This window comes from Podarcis bocagei, assembly GCF_964188305.1.
Source record: "Podarcis bocagei genome assembly, chromosome: 10".
In the NCBI taxonomy this organism is placed as follows: Eukaryota; Metazoa; Chordata; class Lepidosauria; order Squamata; family Lacertidae; genus Podarcis; species Podarcis bocagei.
This window is the reverse complement of record NC_138135.1, coordinates 15,886,169-15,902,378: the sequence shown is the minus strand read 5'-3', so window position 1 is coordinate 15,902,378 and position 16,210 is coordinate 15,886,169. Positions and strand designations below refer to the sequence as shown.

At 43.8% G+C, this 16,210-nt stretch overlaps 1 protein-coding gene across 3 annotated transcripts in view; it reads left to right on the top strand.

The window, feature by feature from the left end:
• Positions 1 to 16,210, top strand: part of SOX5 (SRY-box transcription factor 5) — a 783,587-nt gene that overhangs the window by 143,244 nt on the left and 624,133 nt on the right. For all 3 annotated transcript variants that reach the window (XM_081209974.1, XM_081209972.1, XM_081209973.1), the window contains exon 2: positions 11,479 to 11,658. The gene's annotated coding sequence lies outside the window, so the exon portion shown is untranslated. The remainder of the gene's footprint in view (positions 1 to 11,478; positions 11,659 to 16,210) is intronic.

Here is a 16,210-nt window from a genome sequence, read left to right as displayed (position 1 = left end):
CTTGCTCTCTCGTTTATAATCCAGGCTGCTTGTTTACAGCTTGGGATGTTCAGTAAATCCAATTGTAATCCACAAAGATCCATTGATGCTTTAGCAGACTAAGCCAAAAAAACTAGTGCTTAACTGTAATGAGAACAAATAGGCCAACATTATGAAAATAGGACATTAAATCCTGATTTGGCTCAATGTTTATTGAGTTACAAACCCCAAACAATATCACTCTATTCTAGTGTGTAATTAGTTAAAATTTCCTTTTTTTCCAACACTGCCAAACATTACAGGGAGCCACTAACTTAAATGGCTTTTGAATAAGTAATACACAAGTAATACATGGGAGGTAGGTTGATCAATGGATATTAGCCATAGCGGTTTAAAATGCCTGGGAGTATCAACACAAAATGATTTGACATCTCAAAAGTGGCACTTAATGCACTCGTGACCTTGGATCTATACTAAAGCTATAGTAAGGACAGAACCCCTATGAACTGGAGCGGTACAGCTCTCTAATTCATGTAAACCTGGAGCAAATAATGGGGATGGTTTCATTGTCTTCCTCTGTTTTTGAGCTTCCCTAGAAGTCTCCTTGATTAGATCATCTTTTGGTTTTAGCACATGGCTGAAGTTTTAATTAGTATGTTATAATAATAATAATAATAATAATAATAATAATAATAATAATAATAATTTTTTTATACCCCGCCCTTCCCAGTTCAGAAAACCGGGCTCAGGGTGGCTAACAACAAATTTTAAACACTTAATTGATGTAACAAAAAACAGCATAAAATACCGTATAAAACGTGAATAACAATAAATTCAGAATTCAAAAATCAATTTGGGGGGAAATGCATCCAATAAATATTAGATGATCACCAGGGCTAGCTGGCTAAATTAGTCCTATCTGGGCCAGTGAGGAGACCAGGGGAGAATTAGCTGTGGGATCCCAGAGAGGGTAATCTTCATAAAAAAGGGAGGGGGAGGGAAGGAAGGGGAATAAGTTCAAATTGAAAGCCAGGTGGAATAGCTCTGCCTTACAGGCCCTGTGGAAGGAAGTTAAATCCTGCAGGGCCCTGGTCTCATGGGACAGAGCATTCCACCAGTTCGGAGCCATCACTGAGAAGGCCCTGGCCCTGGTGGAGGATAATCTGACTTCCTTAGGGCCTGGGACCTCTAAACTGTGATTATTCATGGACCTTAAGGTCTTCTGCAGGCAGTCCCGTAAATACGAGGTTTTAGGTGGTTTGGTGGGGCAGGGTGGGGGAGAATATGCAACACCACAATTCTGTGCCCCTCTGCCTTTCACTTCCCATTGTTTGTACTTGTTGCAATGCCCCCCTGCGGTACCCTCTCAGCTCAGCGCCCTGTGCAGGCGAACCAGTCACACTCCCCAAATCTGCCATGGAGCCCAGCATTCTTTTCTCACTGTGGCCAAACACAAGCGCAACCTGAGTGCAACAGCACTCTCCTCACTCGCAGTTCTCAGCAAATCAGAGGCTTCTTTCTTCCAACTGCCTTTCCCTTCAAACCTCAAGCAGCCCCCGGCATGAAGAATTTATACTGACTCATAGGCTCCTGCAGGGGCAGATTTATTATGAAACTAATAGAAGTTTGAGCTTTGGGGCCGCTAATACTGGAGGGGCCTAAGAAGCAAGTTCAGTCCACATTGCTTTTTTAAAAAATGAGTCTAGTAGACCCAATTTGAGGATGGGTGGCAGCTAACCGATTGAGGTTGAATCCTGACGAGACAGAAGTACTGTTTTTGGGGGACAGGAGGCGGGCGGGTGTGGAGGACTCCCTGGTCCTGAATGGGGTAACTGTGCCTCTGAAGGACCAGGTGCGCAGCCTGGGAGTCATTTTGGACTCGCAGCTGACCATGGAGATGCAGGTCAATTCTGTGTCCAGGGCAGCTGTCTACCAGCTCCACCTGGTACGCACGCTGAGACCCTACCTGCCCGCCGACTGTCTTGCCAGAGTGGTGCATGCTCTAGTTATCTCTCGCTTAGACTACTGCAATGCACTCTACGTGGGGCTACCTTTAAAGGTGACCTGGAAATTGCAATTAATCCATAATGCGACAGCTAGACAGGTGACTAGGAGTGGTCGCCGGGACCACATAACACCAGACCTGAGAGATCTGCACTGGCTCCCAGTACATTTCTGAGCAGAATTCAAAGTGTTAGTGCTGACCTTTAAAGCCCTAAACGGCCTCGGTCCTGTATACCTGAAGGAGCATCTCCACCTCCATCATTCTGCCCGGACACTGAGGTCCAGCGCCGAGGGCCTTCTGGTGATTCCCTCGCTGTGAGAAGCCAAGGTACAGGGAACCAGGCAGAGGGCCTTCTCGGTAGTGGCACCTGCCCTGTGGAACGCCCTCCCACCAAATGTCAAAGAGAAGAACAACTATCAGACTTTTAGAAGACATCTGAAGGCAGCCCTTTTTAGGGAAGCCACTACCGAGACAGTCGTCAACCTGAAAATAAGTTCAACTCGACTCTTGCTGACCCACGCAAAACACGTAAGCAGAACTCTGAGATGAACATCGCTCTGTCCCAGTGAGAAGAATCTGCCGATAAAAAGAAATGGGAAAAAACATAGCCACTGATCCTGGAAACATTAGGTGCAGCAAAGTTTAGTAAGAGGAGTTTCAGTCAAACCTGCCCTATGCCTGCTATTATGGGCTACCTTCCAGAAATGGAGTTTGCTTCTATGCCATTTCTGATTGAGGCTGGTGAGCTAATTCAACCCTGGACACTTTCATCAGCTGTTGCTTGGAGGTGTTCTGATTTCCTTATGAAATAGTCTCGTACCAGCTAAGGAGATGGAAATGAGGCATTTAAAAGCTTTCTCAGGAAGAAGGAGAAGAAAAAAAGTGCTTTCCCCATTTCCCGGCTTCGAGCATAACATTTGATATTAATGTTAAGATTCGGGCAAAAGTCATCAGCAAGGGGGAAAGACGGAAATGTAGAACTGGTAATTTTCTGAGCCCCCCCCCTTCCTTGGGATGCTATTTTGAGGCTTTTACAACAAAGCAGAATGGGGGTATATTCCTTGCTGATGAAAGCAGAACTTTCCATAATAAGCAACATTGTTGATGCATGCAAACAGATTTCTTTGGTAAGGTATTGCACAAGCCAAGTATCCTAAGCAAATTTCAAGTGTGGTTTTGCTTCTATAGATATCAGTCCTTGACTGCTGAATATATCTATAGGCCTATAGGGCAGTCTTTCCCAAACTTGGATCTCCAGCTGTTTATGGACTACAGTCCCCATCATCCTTGACCACTAGTCTTGCTAGCTAGGGATGATGGGATTTGTAGTTCAAAAACAGCTGAGACCAAAGTTTGGGAAACACTACTATAGGGGAAGGGCCATAGGTAAGTGTTGAAAAATTAGGAGTAAGAGATTCTTGGTGACCCGTTGAGCTACTAGAAGATGCAGGTCCATCTTCTCCCCATCCCTAGCTTAAAGAAAAGCACACTTGCTCTAGTACAAAGACTGAGACATGTGTTCCTGTTGTCCATGTTCATCGGACGCAGTCTGTGCTGGGGTCCCTGGGAAAAGGCCAACTTTGCTTTGTTTGCATTTCACCTCTGATTCAACTGTTTGGTTCTGACCTCGTTTCATGCACAGTGCAATTCCCTGCACTCCGAAGGAAGTCCTACCGTGTCCCTTAAAGCTTGATCCCAAGTAAATGTATATATAAAGCCACCTTTGGACTTTCCATCTCAGTGGGCCTACGTTGCCTGGCAGGGGGTTCTCGAGGAATTCAGATTGGGAACATTCCTAGTCCTACTAGGAGATCCCATGGACTGGACCTGGGATGTTCTGCATGCTAAGCAGGTGCTCTACAACTGAGCCACTGCCCTGTTTAGAGTGCCAAGTGAATTCCCTTATTTAAGAGTGACACACTTCTGAATATCTGATGGTGGGCCAAGAGGCAGAGAATGGCAATCTCCACGGGGAAAGGAAGCTGGAGGAAATAGGACTCTGAATATCAGTTGCTGGGAACTTCTTGTGAGGAGAGTGCTGCTGCACTCAGGTTCGGCTTGTGGCCTTCTCATAGCCTTCTGGCTGGCCACTGTGAGAACAGGATTGGACATTGGCCTGATCCATTAGGGCTCTTCTTATGTTAAGGGTTTTTGACATGTGATGATTATTGTTAACAAATGGTGGGGGAAGGAAGGGTACCATTTGTTTCAGTTCTGAGAGTCGAAACTTTTTGCAACATGCCATAGTTATCCTGTTGCGGAAGCCATCTGGGAAACAATGTGATTGTCTTGGAAGTCAATCATGCAAATGTGCCGGCATTTGTATTATCAATTATTTGTCTGGGGTTTCCCCCCACTCTGCTTATGTGTGGCATATAAGACTACCTAAACACTGTATTTAGACTCTCTATCAATGACAGCTCTGTCAGTCTGCCGTAGGATTACTGTTTCAAATGATAATAGCTCCAGAGGCTGGAATCGGGGAATAAGAAAAAATATTTTTTTTAACTCTTAGGACGGCTTGTAGTTTTGAAGTAAGGAGGTGGTGGTGGGGGACGACACCCTGCACATTGAAATCCATTCTGCAATGAAATGCAGAGTGGTTCGGCAACTTCTAAAGACTGACTTCTTTTGAACTCTTACCCACACATGCAGTGTGGCATTGAAGCTGGAGGTTCAGACACAAAGTATAACAATGCTGATCATTGTGTTCCTAGCCTGCCTTCTGATTTACATTCAGCTATGCCCCCAAACTGCTTCCGTACAAGCTGTCAATGTCAAAAATAAAAAAATAAAAAATAAAATCCCTCCCGCCACTCCCCCCCTTCCCCTTTTCAGATCTTTAGCTTGAAGGCAAAAACCTTGACTGCTTCTATCAGCAAGATAACAAAAGACATGCTGTGGTAAGATCTAATTGCATGCAGGGGAAGATCTGTTTGTCAACCTGCTCTAACACTTTCACCTGTTGCTGCTCTTCATTCCGAAGCAATGCATTTATTAAATCATCACGATTGCCGTAGAAAATAAAATAAAATAATGTTGAAAAATTAAATACTGCATTCAGTTGGGTGTGAACAAGATAATCCGTTGGCCAATGGATTTGCCTTTCTCTTGGTTTAAGTGCCCTCCCTGTGTTGCGGACCACGCAGTCATAATTGCCCTCCTGTTACAGGGAGCCTAACCCTGCTAAATGAAGTCAGATCGGCTGCGGGAACATGCGTGCGAAATGTGACAATCAAACAATTTGACATTATTTCTCTTTAGCGTACCTGTCCATGCCTTTTTCTTTCTTTTTCCTCGTTCTGATTGACCTCGGGAGACCTATGCATTCATTCTCTTTTCTTTTCTTTTTGTTGGGGATCAAAGACATATTTAACAAAACACCATGCCAAATGTGCCGAGAGATGTATTAACCCTCTGGAATGCTTCAGATGCTGCCATAGAAAACAGACAACAGCTTTATCCTCTTTATAGATGAGTAACCCAGGAAGCAGGGACGCGGGTGGCACTGTGGTTTAAACCACAGAGCCTAGGACTTGCCGATCAGAAGGTCGGCGGTTCGAATCCCCGTGACGGGGTGAGCTCCCGTTGCTCAGTCCCTGCTCCTGCCAACCTAACAGTTTGAAAGCACGTCAAAGTGCAAGTAGATAAATAGGCACCGCTCCAGCGGGAAGGTAAACAGTGTTTCCGTGCGCTGCTCTGGTTCACCAGAAGCGGCTTAGTCATGCTGGCCACATGACCTGGTAGCTGTACGCCGGCTCCCTTGGCCAATAGAGCAGGATGAGCGCCGCAACCCCAGAGTCGGTCACGACTGGACCTAATGGTCAGGGGTCCCTTTACCTTTATCTAACCCAGAAAGCTGCCTTGCACTGAGTCAGACCCATTGGGCCATGTTGCACAGTGTTGTCTGCACTGACTGGCAGCAGCTCTCCAGGCTTTCAAAGAGGGGACACTCCTACGTTTCCTTGCGGGATTGAACTTGGGACCTTCAGCATGCAATGCAGATGCTCTAACCACTGAGCTGCAGCCCATATTCATCACTTTGCTATTCTCACAAGCTTCAATAGAAAGACACACAGTGGGATGTTGCTTTAGACTCCATGGTTAGCAATTAGTATTTGTTAAGTGCCATCACTCTGCTGGACAGTCAGCAGAGAAGCATCTGATACATCTATGCTCTGAGGACTTACAAAGTTATTTTTGTTTTCTTCTGCTTTAGTCACTTTAAACTGGAAAAATTAGAATAGAATTTTAAAACACAGTGGACTCGGATTTGATTCCTGTTAGGTCTCCAGGTCTGTGCCAAATGTTCTTTAGTTTTGATCTTTGGACAAATGGGGTAGAAAGTGTTCCTGGAAAATAATGATTAGGCGGGTTTTGTCTTTCTACTCCATCCTGTCCCATTGCTTTGCTGGCTGCTGCTGCTGCTGCTACTGTGGCACTGTGCCCCACCTTGTTGCCACAGTCTTCTTTTTCATGGTTCAGCCAATCAGGGCTCAAGCAGTGAAGAGAATGATGTCATGACTCCACATAACCAGTCAGGGACCACGCAGTGAATGGCATATCATCTCAATGCTCTGTAGGCACTGCAGTGATATCACAAAGAACAAGTGAAGGCAGTTGAGAATGAGAGTGAATGAAGGCAACATTTTTGCAAAAAGTACCCAAAGCTCTGAAAAACAGGCATTTTTCAACAGGATTTAACATTTGTGTGAATGCTGTGCATCAGTTTGGCACATTGTTTTTTCCTTCTAATTATTCCCCACCAGAAAGCTACAGCCAATAGGGAGACTGCTTCCTTTTTGAAAGGTTTTTGTAGCAGAATCTGTGGCTCCTCCGGGTGTCTATATATTTCAATAGAGAGAATATCGGGCTAGGAGAGTTGAGAGACTCAGCATTCTTGGTTCTCATGTCTATGACTTTATGGAAGAATGACATAATATATGGAGATTTATTTAAGACAGATCTATTTAGAGCACGCGGTGAAGATAATGTGACTTCAGTAGCAATCTCTTCTACTCAAAGATAGGGGTATGGAATTAAAACAGTGTCTTGTGAGCGCTTTGCCAGTGTTATTTCTCAGATACCCTCCATTAATTGTAGCATTTGGTGAAAGCTGGGAGAGAAGCCCAGCCTTCTGAATTTTGGGAGTGGATTTCTGGACAAGCTCCCAAACTGCATCTGGAGTCTGGCACAAAACTATAGGCTTCGCTGAGATCCAGAGAGAGAGAGCTAAGAGCCCTTAACACCTTAATGAAAGAACACATTAATAACAGTTAACTAATTGCATAGTGGAAGATGTTTTGAGGTGGTGTGATCTATAAAAGCTATTATCATGCAACAGCGGCGCCATTTTCTCACGAGGATGGAGGTGCCCCCACATTGTCCTGATGTCATGTGCACAACATCATGTGTGTAGTTGTGAGGAGCCTGGGGCAGAGCCGAACACCCTCTGAGCATTGAGGGAGTCCGGTCCCCTTAAAAAAAACCATGGGGGCAGGAACTGCCTTGGCCCCTAAGAACTGGCTCGTATGTCATGCAATGTTATCTATGGTTGTTTAAGTGGTGCAGCATGCATTGTTCATTTAGCTGCGAGAAGCTAAATGACCATCCTTTTGGAATTTGCAATGTTCTCTCAGTGCTTGGGTAATAATAATAATAAAATAATAAAATTTTATTTATATCGCGTCCTCCCCAGTCGAAGCCGGGCTCAGAGCGGCTAACAACAATAAAAGTAACACAGCTTACATAAAATCACAATCAATCAATTAGGGTACCTTATTAGGACTTGGCAATTGGGCTCTACATGGTCTAAGACTTTCCAGAACTGGATGGGACCCATGGCAGATTCCAATAAGTCCTCCCAGAAATCTGGGACAGGTCCTGTTCCAGAATAAGAGAGTCCTGTTGGATCTAGTGAGGGAGGGAAATAGAGCGAGGGAGAATCCTGAGGCCCTGGGATCATTTTTGGCTCTCGGACTTGAGGTTTTCTGCCCACATCATACAGATTAATGAAGCTGGAGCTCCTCCACTTTCAAGTGAAGCATCATCACACACGCCTACAACTTGGGTTAGTTTGCCTAAAAGATAATGGCAAGGTGTCAAGAGCTAAGGCCCCAACAGAATGTTGCTTCAGACGTCTTGTGAATACAGTGGTGCCTCGCAAGACGAAATTAATCCGTTCCACGAGTCTCTTCGTCTAGCGGTTTTTTCGTCTTGCGAAGCAACCCTATTAGCGGCTTAGCGGATTAGCGCTATTAGCGGTTTAGCGGTTTAGCGGCTATTAAAGGCTTAGCGGCTTAGCGGCTAAAAGGCTATTAGTGGCTTAGCGGCTTAGAAAAAGGGGGGGGGGGGAAGCAAAAAAATTCGCAAGACTCGCAAGACTTTTTCGTTTTGCGAAGCAAGCCCATAGGGAAATTCGTCTTGCGAAGCTCATCGAAAAACGGAAAACCCTTTCGTCTAGCGGGTTTTTCATCTTGCGAGGCATTCGTCTTGCGGGGCACCACTGTACATCATTTTGCCCTGGCTTTTCCCAGAGCCATCGCATTGGACCCTGTTATTATGGATTTACTGTTTCCAATCTGTCCCATTGCATTTTTACGTTATTTTTGTGTGACGCTGATCGATTTAAAAAACAAACAAACAAATTCTAAACAAGTGCATGCAGATAATCATCGCAATCAATTGCAATAAAGTCGATTACTTTTCAGACAGCAACTTCTTGATGCTTGGCTATATTTTCCACTTTCTTAAAAACGAAACACCCAGAAACAGGAATGGATCTGTGACAACTCCAGAACTGCATAAATTACCTTCAAAACTCTGCGTATGCATCCCCAACCTTTTCCTTTCCCTTTTTCTCCCTCACCCCCCCATGTGCGCTTGTGTCCTCTTTGGTGTTTATTCAACTTGTATGTATTTTTCTCCTTCCTCCATCTGGTGTCTGGTTTAATGCCAGTCTGTCTGTTACCATTTCAAGAGCAATTTAGCCATTTCAGGATTTTCTTTTTCTTTCTTTCTTTCTTTTTTTTTAATTGTTGAAATAGGTGTAAAATTGAGAGCCGCCCATATGCAATATTCCCCCCACCACACACCCTTTCATTACGTTTGTTGGTTGCCTTTTCTCTTTTTCTTTCTTCTCTTCCTTTCAAGCAAGTTTCTTGCCATTTACCTTTGCATTAGCATTTCCTATTGATTGGCATTTATTTTTTACTTTTTATTTTTTAAAAAAAATCGGTGTATTATTATTATTGTTGTGCTCTTTTGTTTGGCCATTCAAGAGCTAAAACAAAAGCCACCCAGCCCTACCAGAGGGACGCATTTGCATGCGGTGAGCGTTGCCCGGAGAAAAAGTAATTGCTAATGCATATTTATGTGGCACAAATTTGCCATTTGTTTATGCATAAAATTATCAATAGTGCGGGGCGGCCTAGCCGTAGAAAATGGTGACCTTTTTAGCTTAATAAATAGAAATCAGCTGTTATTGTGAAGAGATCAGCCATTTATTCTGTGTTGTGGGATGCAGCCGGGAGAAAGAAAAAATGTAGATTGGTGCTGGCAATATCATTAAATGGAAGGCCAGTGACCCTTTTGGTATAGTCTATTATACTTTTATCTAATAGGGGATAAATGACTCAGGTTGGGAAATAGATTGCAATCTCCCCTCTCCCTCCTCTGCACTCAACAGCAGCAAAACTTGCTGCTACACATTTTTGGCAATTCAGAGGATGGCTGTCGTTTAGACGACTGCAAACTTTTATTTAACTTAGACACACGTTGTAGACTAATGGGGGAAACAACACACAAAATCTGGTCCCAAGAGACCTGTGCCTTTCCTTGGCAAATGGACGAGAGGCATACCATATTTTGTTGGTGAGCAAGGGGTCTTTAAGCCCCATGCAGTGTTTGAAATTAGCCAGGCATCGGGCTCACTTAGCGCCTGGCTATCAGCCACTTGCAACCAAGTGAAGATGCCCGGATGCCAGGATGCTGCCTGGCATCTCCACCATCTGGAGGACCATGCCTGGGGGACCATTGGATCTTAACTGTTTTAACACATTAATGCCACATCCTGTAGAATTCTATCCTTAATATTTTATCTGCACAGTTGGAATGAATTTCAGGAACCTGAATGCTTTTTCCATTAAGCCTGAGCAGAAGCAGTGAACATTATTGTTAATTGTTGTAGCTTGTCTTCACTTACCCCACCCCACTGCCATGCTCACAGTTGTGCAGAATGTTCTTATGTTATGAATGCGTCCATGTCACCCTTAAGAAAAAGAGGTCGAAATAGGCCAGTACAGTGGAACCTCAGGTTACATATGCTTCAGGTTACATACGCTTCAGGTTACAGACTCTGCTAACCCAGAAATAGTGCTTCAGGTTAAGAACTTTGCTTCAGGATGAGAACAGAAATTGTGTTCCAGTGGTGTGGCGGCAACAGGAGGCCCCATTAGCTAAAGTGGTGCTTCAGGTTAAGAACAGTTTCAGGTTAAGTACGGACCTCCGGAACGAGTTAAGTACTTAACCTGAGGTACCACTGTATATATGTTGACTGTGCCTGAATCAAGTGACTTTTCTTGTTTTGGTTCTCAAAGCTCTTAACTAGCACAAGGTTGTCTTCTGAACTAACCAGATGTTTAACTGAGAATCAATCACAGCCAGTCTATCATTGGGGGGGGGGGATAAGACTTTAGAGCAGTGTTTCTCAACCTGTGGGTCCCCAGATGTTGTTGGACTACAACTCCCATCATTCCTAGCCAGCATGACCAGTGGTCAGGGACGATGGGTGTTGTAGTCCAACAACATCAGGGGACCCACAGGTTGAGAAACACTGCTTTAGAGCCAACTTGCCCCAAAATGACAATAAGATGTTCCGTTTTGGTGACCGCAACCATGGTTTAAGGAGAAATTTGGTGCCTAGCTTATATGTCTGAGTTTCTAACACTGGCCCCATGAGTCCAGAGTTCCAACACATCAGCAGGGATCCTGATTGGCCAAGAATCCCCAGTTGTGTAGAGGTTCCTGACACTCACACCCTATTCTCAGGTGGCAAACTGGAGGGGACTGCCATTTTAGTGGCACAGTAGCAGGGGTGGATTTGTGGCTGGTGCTAAGTTTCCTTCCCAGAGGAAGACTTGGAATGATAGTAGACTGAAACATCCACCCTAATCCTGCCAAATACAGACGAACTCAATCATAAGAGACTCAAAAAATCTCTGTAAGTTGGTGATTGTTGTGATGCACAAATACATCATCTCTGAAGCAAAGGCTCTTTCCTTCAGATCCAGTGTTTATGCAGGTTCTATCAATTAAACCATCAATCTTTATCCTGCTTAACTGGGAGTCATTTAGCAGGACTTACTCCTGAGTAGACGTAGTTAGAATGGTGCTGTAACTGTCTGAACTGATATGATTATTTGTCTAAGATTTTGGATGGCAAAATGTATACAAAATGCTCACAGATATGTTGTTTTTTATTTTTTGTTTTATAGCCCTTTTCCTGCTAATGACTCCGTTCCCATTACTGTGCTTTGAAGACTCTGAAGACTAGGAAAACCTACAGCTCAGTGCTATTGTGTAGGACAACGCAAACAAACCCATTGCACACATTGTGAAGGGCGCACATCGCAGAGGTGTCCAATATGAAAATGCAAAAGCAGAAACTGGAAAAGGTATTCCGCTTGAATAATTTCTATATGACCATGATTTGTGTTTTCCGCTCTGTGATATAATGATACATTCCGTTTTGAGGCACGATCCTCTGTTTTATTGGGTTGATGGTATGGAACAAACCTCTTGTTTTCTGTCACACATGACATTTGAAGGGCAGAAGGTGTAAAAGATTATGGAACGAGAAGGGTGGTGATAACTTGCCTTTGGATCCTGTCCTCCTTCCATCAGGGAGCTCCCAGCGGTGTAACATATCTGCAACACCCTTGCAATGTACGTGCAGTAAGATAGGGTTGCCATATTTCAAAAATCTCAAAAGAAAAAAAGAGTTTTTGAGCTATTTTTGATGAAATTTGCCAAAACCTACGCTTCTGAAATGGGCTGCCATACGTCCGGATTTTCGCAGACATTTCAGTGATTTCTGCCCGGATACTGTTTACGAGGCCCGAATACTGGTTGGGTCCAGGAAACTCCAGATGTATGGCAACCCTACCTGAGAGGTTTTGCCAAGGCCTCTCAGTGGGCTTTGTACCTGAGATGGACTCTTGAAACCCGGTCCTGAGTTTGGTTTTTGTTTATTTGAGGAACTCATCAACCACATAAGCAAAGAACCTCTAAGCAGTGTGTGTGAAACAGTTTATAGCAATTAGCAATATGCAAATAAGTTCAGGAAAAAAATAAAAACAAGTATGCCAAACTTGTTTACATGCTCAGGTAAAGGTACCCCTGACAGTTAGGTCCAGTCGCAGACGACTCTGGAGTTGCGGTGCTCATCTCGCTTTCCTGGCCGAGGAAGCCGACGTTTGTCCGCAGACAGTTTTTCTAGGTCATGTGGCCAGCATGACTAAGCCGCTTCTGGCGAACCAGAGCAGCGCATAGAAACACCGTTTACCTTCCCGCCGGAGCGGTACCTATTTATCTACTTGCACTTTGACGTGCTTTCGAACTGCTAGGTTGGCAAGAGCTGGGACCGAACAATGGGAGCTCACCCTGTTGCAGGGATTCGAACCACCAACCTTCCAATTGGCAAGCCCTAGGCTCTGTGGTTTAACCCACAGCGCCACCCGCTTCTAACCCACATGCTCAGGTAGGCTTCCCAAAATGGAATTGTTTTTACCAGGAGTCTGAAACAACAAAACGGATGTGTCTGCTGTTGGTACACTGAATGCTAAACTCCTAACAGATGTGGAGTGAACATTGTATTGTACAAGAGTGCAAGTTGTGCACATCTAGGTGGTAAAGCAGACACATAAAGGACAAGGCTTGAGAGATGTTTACTGGTTCCATACTGTTAAGGGCTTTATGTACTACTAGTAAGATTTGAAGTTGGCTCAGCAACCAGGGCAGATCTTTGACCAAGATGTGATACAGTGCTGGGATCTCACTCCTGACATCAATCATGCTAAAGCATTCGACACTAGCTGCTTTTCCAAAACAACCACAAGGGAAGCCGCACACAGAGTGCATTGCAGTAATCCAGCCTTGAAGTCACATCAGTGTCTCAGTCTTTCAGTGTTCCTCACTATACTTTGCTATAAAGTTACAGTGCAGTGAAGAGAACTGTGTCATGTGAATAGGCAGGGAATTTCAGAAAGTAGGTGTTGCCACACTAAAGGATTGGTTGCTTACAAGTGCAGAACAGACAATAAAGTTTTGTAAAAGTTCCTCTTCTGCAGTAAGGTGATCCTTCAAGTAAAGAAGGCTGATTGAGGGCTTATAGACTGATCATTTGCATTTGGCCTACCCATTGTCTTCCAGAGAAAGAATATTCCTCCACAGCTGGGGGGCAGCAATGAAGAACACCTTTCCATGCAAGCTTCATGTGTTGCCAGTTTGGTACCTAGATAGGAAATGTCTCTTAGCTGATGTGAGAAGCATTTGTTGTTGTTGTTGTTTAGTCATTTAGTCATGTCCGACTCTTTGTGACCCCATGGACCAGAGCACACCAGGCACTTTTGTCTTCCACTGCCTTCCGCAGTTTGGTCAAACTCATGTTAGTAGCTTCGAGAACACTGTCCAACCATCTCGTCCTCTGTTGTCCCCTTCTCCTTGTGCCCTCAATCTTTCCCAACATCAGGGTCTCTTCCAGGGAGTCTTCTCTTCTCATGAGGTGGCCAAAGTATTCAAGCCTCAGCTTCAGGATCTGTCCTTCCAGGGAGCACTCAGGGCTGATTTCCTTCAGAATGGATAGGTTTGATCTTCTTGCAGTCCATGGGACTCTCAAGAGTCTCCTCCAGCACCATAATTCAAAAGTGAGAAGCATTCTTCTCAGCTATTTTGGGTCGGAGGTGCTTTTGGCCTTTCATGACCACAACCAACTATTCTCTGTCTCTTTGTATACACAGGCAGTCTACCTGAGGCCTAATTCTTCTCAGATAATCCTGTACCTGATCTGTACCACCTCAGGCAGCAAGTGGGGGCCTCTTCTGACAAAATGCTATTCCACACAAGAATTCCCTTCATATAGAAATCTAGCATCTCTTTGAGTAGCTTTCTAGTTTAGCCTTCACCCTGACAGACTAGTTTTCTGTAGGTAGGATTGTTTTTTAAAAAAATAAAATAAAATAAAGGAACATTTGATCATGAGCCCTCATGAGTCCAAGGTGGTACAGTCAAGACAGGTTTACCACCCAGTGAGGGTTAGAACTTAGACTTAGCATGTGCATGGAACAAGATGAGGTGGTGCAATGGATTGTTCCACTTCACATGGGAGGTGGGTAAAATAATTTCTGAATGCTGACCGGTCTCCCTGCAAGTAGAAATCTCGCATTGAACCAGAACAGACTTAGGCCTGACTTAGAACCATTTTCTTTGTAAAGTACCGTATTTTTCTTCCAGTATGGGGTTGGTTTGCTTTAGTTGGCCATTTAGTTTTGTAAATGGTGTACCTCCACATGCAATCTGAAGTCCGCTCCACCTCAGGACTCTACCACTTCATTCTGCTGCATTACAGACCAAGCCTTATGCACAGCTCATAAAGGAAAACTCCCATTTTAAAAAATTATATAATCCTAAGTGTTCCGCTTGTGGTCTGAAGGACACTGTGCCCCCATTTTATTGACAATCACAGAGTGGTATTTTACATCAGTATATATTTGAATATATCATCTTATATAAAAGGTTTCTTTTTATTTCCAGCAGCTCTCTGATTCACCTTTGACTCCTAACTGCAATTAATCAGCCTTCACTTCTAAGTGAGTTTATCAAACAAGAAATCACTTTTCACCCATCAGCGGGGGTCACGTAACTAGACAGCAAAATGCATACTTTATAGGGAGGATACAGTATTTCTGCCAGTTGCTAAACTATTTCTGAATAATTAAGGGTCACAGAGTAATGGCTCACTTTGAGTTTGACTTTAAGGCCTTTGGTGCGACAGAGGTTGCCAGCCGTTGAGAAAGAACCACTTCTTTCTTTTCGGTATTTTGACTGCCTAAAAACCAAATGTTGTTCCTTAGAACTTGGAACTTCCAACTCCTTGCTTTCTAAGGGTGAGTGGGAATTATAGCCAATATCTATTTACAAATGAACTGGTGAATGCTGACTCTTACCAGTTATTCTTAACATTTATTTTAGGAGGCCTTCGGTAAATGTTAGAAATGCTTAATATTGTGAGGTTTGTCTTTAACATTTACAGTACATCTGTGACATGGAACATATCTGTTAGCTGTGGATGAGGACAAGATTTACAGTGCAATCCTAGGCATGTCATAGATTTCATCCTTATTAAAAGCACCTAATAGCATCATAATTTCTCCCCTTGATCTCTTAAATGCTTGGAGGAGGATGCTTCCTAGTGCATGAAGAAAGCCAAGGCATTATAGGAAACGGGGCATCAGAACTACATTGGGCTCTCTGATGATCACACTCCCTGCTGGCACAATTCCCATGTTGGGAAGGGTAGGCACCATAAATGATGGTAAATGTCAACATTTTTCTAAATTGATGACATTTACCGTAAGAAAGGGAGAGGGAAGAAGGAAGTTTTCTGAAATTTGTTGAGCAATAACCTTCACAATGGAAAGCTAACAAGATGATTTTATTATTTTTTTGTAATTGTCTGAAGATTCAGAATAGTTTTGGTGAATGTTAAAATTCACCTAAATTTGACTCCTTGATATATGTCTGAAAAATAGGGAAATACAGAAATAAATGCTGATAAACACATTTAGGAGTTAGTCTGCATTCGCAGGTGTGTCTGTGAGGTTTTGGACATTTTGAACATTTGTCTGGGATAGTCAGAATTCAAGGATAAAGTGAGGGCAGGACATGATGCTATCAAGTGTGGGGGCACTACTGTCTGATTTGGGGTAGATTGCCTGTTTCTGGGGAGCTTGCTTGCATTGTGGTTTATTATTTTTGTAGGCATAGAGGTGTTTTGCCTGCTATGGGGTGCTGGCAGTGCTGTGCATTGCTATTAGTAATTCTGTCTGGGCATTTTGTGGGGCCTGCTGCAGTCTCTTAGATTTCCAAATGTACTCCCAGATGATTGGATACCCTTGGAGTAAGGAGTAAGCATTCCACATGAGACCTGTGGAGTAGAAATGAATTTTC